The sequence below is a fragment of the Acipenser ruthenus genome, chromosome 47 (genome assembly GCF_902713425.1).
Source record: "Acipenser ruthenus chromosome 47, fAciRut3.2 maternal haplotype, whole genome shotgun sequence".
NCBI lineage: Eukaryota > Metazoa > Chordata > Actinopteri > Acipenseriformes > Acipenseridae > Acipenser > Acipenser ruthenus.
The window spans coordinates 490392-498829 of record NC_081235.1 but is presented as its reverse complement, the minus strand read 5'-3'; the positions used below and the strand labels follow the sequence as shown (position 1 = coordinate 498829).

General features: G+C 46.0%; 1 non-coding gene across 1 annotated transcript; it reads right to left on the bottom strand.

The window, feature by feature from the left end:
* Positions 1–200: 200 nt before the first annotated feature.
* On the bottom strand, positions 201–285 carry trnal-uaa (transfer RNA leucine (anticodon UAA)). Its single transcript has one exon. It is a non-coding gene; the product is annotated as a tRNA-Leu (tRNA).
* Positions 286–8438: the final 8153 nt, after the last annotated feature.

Below are 8438 nucleotides of genomic sequence, written 5' to 3'. Positions count from 1 at the left end.
TGAATATATAATGAGTGAGAGTGGATTTATGAATATATAATGAGGGGGCGTGGATTTTATATAGGAGTATGGAATATATATATATATATATATATATATATATATATATATATATATATATATAACAGACCCCTTGTATTTAACAAGTGCTTATAAACATTAAATATTTATAAATGTAAAGAGTTTGAAATAAAAATAATTACTGTTGGTAGGATTTGAACCCACGCTGACAATTGAATCAAGTGGATCTTAAGTCCATCGCCTTAACCACTCAGCCACAACAGTTTTTCTTAAAACATTACTAAATAAAAAATAAGAATTAAGCTTACCGGGGTTCTGAGAATCATGGTGGTTAGGTGTTTGAGCAAAAGGTTAAAATGATTGAGACTACGAAGGGTTTTTGTTTTTTGTTTTTTTGTTTTTTTAAAAGGGCAAGTCTGGGCATGTTTTCAGACCTCATAAAAGGAGGAAAATATTTGTGCCGTTTATTAGAGTGTTACACAAGATGTCTCATACCTTTGTTAGTTCCTACTCTGAGAAAATGGATCTTGAGGATCGGCAAATGTCTGAACTTATAAAAGCCTTTAAAAAATGCACATTAGCCCTTCCTCAGAGGCTAAAGAAACCACGGAATGTAAAAAAGGTTCAAGAGAGAGTCCAAGCAAGGGGTGGATGATATTTTAACAGAGCTAAGACCAGAACACAGCATTAGACGTAAACTGCGCCATCTACAAGAAACCCTGGATGACAAGACCTGAGACATTGTTAACAAAATAACCAAAGCTTTTTACCATCGCAGTTTTACTAACCCCCAAGCTCCTTTAACTTATTACAGAGCCTGTGACTTTGAAAATGGGGAACGTCCAGACTCCAGCAAAACTGAGGAAAACCATGGAGGGGCTGCTGTTTGAGTTAAAAGCTGAGGAAGTGGCTTGCAAGAGACTCTTTCAAAACCTGATCCCCGTAAATGTAAAAATGTTCAACAATTTAAAAAGTGTAACTGATTTAATCCATAAAGATGTTGATGCTCAAGAATGGTTAGAGTTGGTAGATACACATGTAAAACACTGTAACCCCTTAAATGCATTTTTAATGAATATATTACCTAAAATGTTTGATGAAATAGAAGACTGCAAATGTACACATATCATTGTTTTGTATGCTTATGTGACTGATGTCTGTTTTTATAACCTGGCAATGTTTTTAAGAGATGAAGATATATCAAAATGTCGTGGATTACTTAGTGACTAATCATAAATGTTTGTGTAAAAACTTTATATGTCTTCTAAAATGTCCTTATCTTCTTGATAAACTTTGAATAAAAACTTTTTGAACTACATACTTGGCGCAGTTGTGTTATATTGGTTAAAGACGGCACATCAGCGTATGAAAAAAATATACTACGATCCCTCAAATCCTGGGGGTTTAGGGAGTTTACAGACTCTTCAAAGGGCTCTGGGGTCTGAGGGGCTGTCACAAAGACGGCCGGAGTGGGTGGCGCATCTGCAGTCCCATATTTCCCGGGACGGTGGGGAACCCGGTGGCAGTGGGGGTAGAGGGGTGGCTACTGCCCCGTTGTGGCTGTCCTCCTCCCAGCCCGGCATGCAGGATGAGTGCTGCAGCTGTTGTTGTTGCTGCTGCTGCTTCCTGCAGCTCTTTCTTCCCATCCTCGCTTTACTATTATTTATTTATTTATTTTTATTTTTTTTGTAATCCAAAAAATGCAGTTCCTGCTCTGGCCTGAGTCCTGGAGGCGCTGTAGATCCCACGCAGGACACCACGTGTCACAAAGACGGCCGGAGTGGGTGGCATCAGACCAGAAGCAGGAAATAAACAGACAGAGAGGTGTGGTTTGGTGAAGCTGAGCGAATGCTTTCGCTCAGCATTTTATAAACAGAACAGAAAATAAAAGGTTTGAACAGACAAAACACAGGGCACGGCACTTGAGGCCAAAATAAATAGACGAACAAAACGGACTAGACAGACAAACAAACACGGTGAGCAGATACTTTAACTGTTTACTTTTACAATTCACAATTACCTCCGTCTCCAATCCCGTTCTCCACTCACCGAACACCCAACCCCGAGTGAAAGAAAATGTGTCTATATATACTGTTGTGCTGGGATTCAATTACTAATTAATTATTCACTTGAATCCCAGCACGTGAATTAATTCTGTGCAACCCCGTGCTCACATATTACATTTAACCAGCACGTGAAGTGATTTGTGCCCTCCTCGTGCCTAAATACAAATCTACATTTTAAATCACACGTGAAACACAGACCCGTTTATATCCCGTGTACCAATGACTATACACCGACATTAACACACGCAACATACAACACATAACACACAAAATACACACTGGGGCGGGCACTTCGTCACATATACCCCCCCCCCTGTGCAAAGCACACATGGCCTCAATGGCCACCTCCCCCCTTAAAAATCCAGCAGTCCAGAACAAAGTCTCGGGCTGGGAAGGGAGGCTTCAGTGGGCCCATGGCTGGCCATGCTGTCAGCACCCCTGCCGGTAGTGGCACGGCTGACAGCCTGCTGGTCCACGCCTGCGGCGAAATTGCTGCGGGGGATGCTGGTCTCCTGACCTCTCCCCCTTTCTTCGTAGCCGGTAGCTCCCCTTGGTGGGGCTCAGACCACAGTACTTCCGGCAGCGAAGAAGCTGCAGTGGGAGCAGGTCTCCGGACCTCCCCCACGATCTCCGGCAGCGAAACTGCTGCAGTGGGAGCAGGTCTCCGGACCTCCCCCACGATCTCCGGCAGCGAAACTGCTGCAGTGGGAGCAGGCCTCCTGACCTCCCCCACCTTCTTCGTGGCCGGCAGCTCCCCTTGGTGGGGTTCCGGCCATAGTACTTCCTGCTACGATGCGGAGCAACTGGCAGCCCCAGGCGATGCGGAGCGGCTGGCAACCCCAGGCGATGCGGAGCGGCTGGCAACCGCAGGCGATGCGGAGCGGCTGGCAACCCCAGGCGATGCGGAGCGACAGGCAGCCCCAGGCGATGCGGAGCGACAGGCAGCCCCAGGCGATGCAGACAGGCATCCTTGGGCGAAGCGTGGCAAGCATCCTTGGGCGAAGCGAGGCAGGCATCCTTGGGCGAAGCGAGGCAGGGAGTCAGGACAAGCTGGGGTGCGGGTGTTGGCCCTCTTCTCGACCTCTGCGGCCGGGCGGTTCTTCCCCGTGCTTCCCTCAGCAGCCTATGCAAGGGCTGCTGAGGACCGCCAGCATCTAATCCTGATCCTTCTGGTGAAGGGAGAGGCAGCTCCTGCTCCTCTCCCCCTGATGGTGATGGAGGCAGAGGCAGCTCCCGCTCCTCTCCTTGTGATGGTGGGGAAATTGATACCAGCAGGCATTCATCCTCTGCTGGTGTGGGAAGTGATACCAGCAGGTATTCATCCTCAGCTGGTGGACAGGGACCCAGCAGGCATTCACCCTCTGCTGGTGGACAGGGACCCAGCAGGCATTCACCCTCTGCTGGTGGACAGGGACCCAGCAGGCATTCACCCTCTGCTGGTGGACATGGCGGAGGCAGAGGCAGCTCCTGCTGCTCTGCTCCTGCCGGTGGAGGTGGCGGAGGCAGAGGCAGCTCCTGCTGCTCTGCTCCTGCCGGTGAAGGTGGCGGAGGCAGAGGCAGCTCCTGCTGCTCTGCTCCTGCCGGTGAAGGTGGGAGCAGCGTGTAGTCTCCTGGCAATGGAGGTAGGAGCAGTGTGTAGTCTCCTGGCGACAAAGGTGGGAGCAGCGTGTAGTCTCCCCCTTTTTCAGGGGACTGATGCTGCTCTGCCTCTCTTGCAGGGGACTGGTGCGGCTCTGCCTTTCTTGCAGGGGACTGGTGCGGCTCTGCCCCTATTGCAGGGGACTGGTGCGGCTCTGCCTCGGAAGGGAAAACCAGCAGGCATTCTTCCTCTGCTGGTTGTGCTGGGGAAACCAGCAGGCATTCTTCCTCTGCTGGTTGTGATGGGGAAACCAGCAGGCATTCTTCCTCTGCTGGTTGTGATGGGGAAACCAGCAGGCATTCTTCCTCTGCTGGTTGTGCTGGCGAAACCAGAGGCATTCTTCCTCTGCTGGTTGTGATGGGGAAACCAGCAGGCATTCTTGCTCTGCTGGTGAAAGTGGGAACAGCTGCCTCTCAGGCTTCGGATTCCCGCGGTCCCCCCGTCTGGGCGCTGGACGCTCGCGGTCCCCCCGTCTGGGCGCTGGACGCTCGCGGTCCCCCCGTCTGGGTGCTAGTTCCTCCTCTTCATACTGGGTGGGGCATATGGCTAACGTGTGCCCATAAGCCCCACAGCCAGGGCATAACTCTGCCGCGAGGTTCTTTAAAAAAACCTCCCAGCCATCATCCCCGACCTCCTCCCTTTTGGGCTGTGGACGCCCCGACTCCTCCCTTTTGGGCTGTGGACGTTCGGGCTCCCCCCACTCAGGCGTAGGACGTTCGGGCTCCTCCCGCTTGGGCTGTGGCCGCTCAGGCTCCTCCCGCTTGGGCTGTGGCCGCTCAGGCTCCTCCCGCTTGGGCTGTGGACGCTCAGGCTCCTCCCGCTTGGGCTGTGGACGCTCAGGCTCCTCCCGCTTGGGCTGTGGACACTCAGGCTCCTCCCACTCAGGTACTGGAGAGGGCAGCGACTGCTCCTCTCCCTCTTGCTCACTGGAAGGCATCCCTCCCATGTCTGCAGCTAGGTACCCCAGCACCACCATGGTGAGGTCACGAACGGATGCCGGGTTGTGCTGTTGCTCCCAGTCCTCCCATCGTTTCCCATCTCGCATCTGCAGTCCCATATTTCCCGGGACGGTGGGGAACCCGGTGGCAGTGGGGGTAGAGGGGTGGCTACTGCCCCGTTGTGGCTGTCCTCCTCCCAGCCCGGCATGCAGGATGAGTGCTGCAGCTGTTGTTGTTGCTGCTGCTGCTTCCTGCAGCTCTTTCTTCCCATCCTCGCTTTACTATTATTTATTTATTTATTTTTATTTTTTTTGTAATCCAAAAAATGCAGTTCCTGCTCTGGCCTGAGTCCTGGAGGCGCTGTAGATCCCACGCAGGACACCACGTGTCACAAAGACGGCCGGAGTGGGTGGCATCAGACCAGAAGCAGGAAATAAACAGACAGAGAGGTGTGGTTTGGTGTAGCTGAGCGAATGCTTTCGCTCAGCATTTAATAAACAGAACAGAAAATAAAAGGTTTGAACAGACAAAACACAGGGCACGGCACTTGAGGCCAAAATAAATAGACGAACAAAACGGACTAGACAGACAAACAAACACGGTGAGCAGATACTTTAACTGTTTACTTTTACAATTCACAATTACCTCCGTCTCCAATCCCGTTCTCCACTCACCGAACACCCAACCCCGAGTGAAAGAAAATGTGTCTATATATACTGTTGTGCTGGGATTCAATTACTAATTAATTATTCACTTGAATCCCAGCACGTGAATTAATTCTGTGCAACCCCGTGCTCACATATTACATTTAACCAGCACGTGAAGTGATTTGTGCCCTCCTCGTGCCTAAATACAAATCTACATTTTAAATCACACGTGAAACACAGACCCGTTTATATCCCGTGTACCAATGACTATACACCGACATTAACACACGCAACATACAACACATAACACACAAAATACACACAGGGGCGGGCACTTCGTCACAGGGGCATAAAGTCTCTGAGAGGGTCTTAACAGACTTTTTATCAGAGCAAGACTCATATACGTTGCATAAGCCCTCTAAAATAAACTTTAAAAGAAGCACTGTATTTGTATCTACTATCGATACACAGTGGCAAGCTGATTTAGTGGATATGTCTAGCTTGTCAAAAGAAAATGGAGGTTACAAGTACATGCTAACATGTATAGATATCTTATCTAAATATGCATGGGTAATACCGTTGAAAAATAAGTCATCTAAGACGGTGACAGAGGCGTTCAAGAGGATCCTCAGCACGGGTAGGAAACCTAAAAAACTACAAACTGATAAAGGGACAGAATTTCTAAACAAAGCCTTTCAGCACATGCTAAAAAAAACATAATATTCTACACTTTACCACGTGGAATGAACTAAAAGCCTCTATTGTTGAGAGATACAACAGGACTCTGAAAACAAAAATGTGGAAATATTTCACCGCTTTTAACACTCACAAGTATATGGATAAACTACAAGAAATGGTTCAGGCTTATAACCACTCCTTTCACCGTAGTATTCAAATGAAACCTTCAGAAGTTAATGAAGACAATTCATTTAAAGTGTTTAAAACTTTATACTCTAAGAAGAAAAGCCCTAAACATATAAAGTTTAAGTTTGCCGTCGGTGACAACGTAAGAATTTCAAAGTTAAGAGCTCCCTTTATAAAAAGCTATGAACAGATGTTTACAGCAGAGACTTTTACTATAACAGAATGTATACCAAGATTTCCACCGGTGTATAAACTATGTGATTATGATGGAGAGTCTATAATGGGCACCTTTTATGAACCAGAATTGCAGAAAATAAATGTCAAGACTGATAGGTTGTTTAGGATAGAGAAGATAGTTGCTGAGAAAAAGGAAAATGGTAAAAAGTCTTATCATAAAATGGGCCAGTTAGCCTGAAAAATTTAACAGTTGGGTCGCTGGGCATCAGGTGGTGGATCTAAAGAGTTAACAAGTCTGGGGTGTATTTAATTACACTTAAAACATTATTCAAGATGTCTCAAGACTCTTTTTATGTGACTCTGCCTAGTAACGCTTCACAGGATGTTTTCCCTAAAAATGCTATTTCCAATTTTACTACCAAACTGGTTAAAACAATGAATCTACCGGGAAAATGGGAAGTTTGCTTAGCAGAGATTCAATATCCCCATACATGGGATAATATAAACCTTAAGGACAGCACTTTTATTACTTATGGTATAGAAAATGCGATAAAACGTGATTATACTATACCAAAAGGATATTATGAGACCCTTCAGGATGTAATAACGACCATGAACGATGTCCCGCTCGGAAAAGGACTAGATCAGAAAGGTGACAAGGCACCCGATGAACAATATAAAAATGATTTGAAATTAGTCTATAAACCTATAGAAAGACGACTTTATATAAAAAGTACTACTCCATTTGTGATTTTTGCCAAAGAACAACTCGGACAAATGTTGGGATTTCATGAGACTATAAAGGGTGAAACTATTAGACTATTGGGCCCTATTGAGGCTAAACTATATAGTGCTCATTTGAGCACCATCTACCCCGATAGCCGATATCCGACCGGGTTTTTATACCATGTATGTCTATACAGATATCATTACACATCAAGCCATTGGAGATAGTTACGTGCCTCTTCTAAGGTGTGTCCCTATTAAAGGCAAAAACAACGATATAATCACGGTAACTTACGACAGACCTCATTACGTACCACACAGCAAGACCAACTTCGATACGATAACTATACAAATTAAGACAGATCAAAACAAGTTAGTGCCATTCCGTTTTGGGAAGGTTATAGTGAAGTTGCATTTCCAACCTTTTAATGTACATTTTAATGTTTTAAAGCCTCTTTTTTACACCTAATTCAAAAGAAAAATGAGACCTCAGGGATATGTCAATCTTTATATTAATCATTACAAAAATCAAGCTGGTAATGGTTTGCCTGGATTTTCTAGAGCTCCTGTAATGTACGGAGCGGGTATAGGGGGTATTTTTCAAAGTCTTTTCAGAAAAGCTTTACCGTTACTTAGAAGGGGTTTTGAAATAGTTAAACCTCATTTTAAATCAGCCGCTAAAAATATTGTTAGTGACGTAGTGTCAAATGTCCTAACAAGTCATAACCCTCCTAGCCACAACAAGAGCCAGTCAGGGGAGGGATTGATGGTGATGTCCAGAGGATACAAGAGAAAACGTAGCAAACCCCCGGGATCTCGCTATCATCATCACAAAAAGGCGAAACCCTCTACATTCAGGTCATTTAGTAGCAGTAACCGGAGAAGGAGCAAGAAACCAAAGACTCACAGAACAAAGAAAAACAGAAACATCTTTTAAATCATGACTCTGGTACATCATATGTCTCAGGTATTGAAAAAAACCTTTATGTGGAAAATCCCCCCCTGTCTGCCTTGTCTGACACGGCTCCGCTCGAATTTTACATAGCGGGAAATGGGGAAGATTATCTTGATTTGAATAATACTCTTTTAAGACTTTCATGCAAAATTACTAGGGCTCATGGCGCTGATTTAGTTGGGGCCAGTATAGCTGGTATTATCAATTACCCTGTAGCTACCATGTTTTCACAAGTGGATGTAACTTTAGGAAACCGCCTAATTAGTCAAAGCAGTAATACTTATCCTTACCGTAGCATTATAGAAGCACTGCTAAACTTTAGTAAGGACACCCTAAAATCTCAATTCACTGCCGGATTGTTTTACAAAGATACCCCAGGACACATGGATGAGACTGATCCTGCAG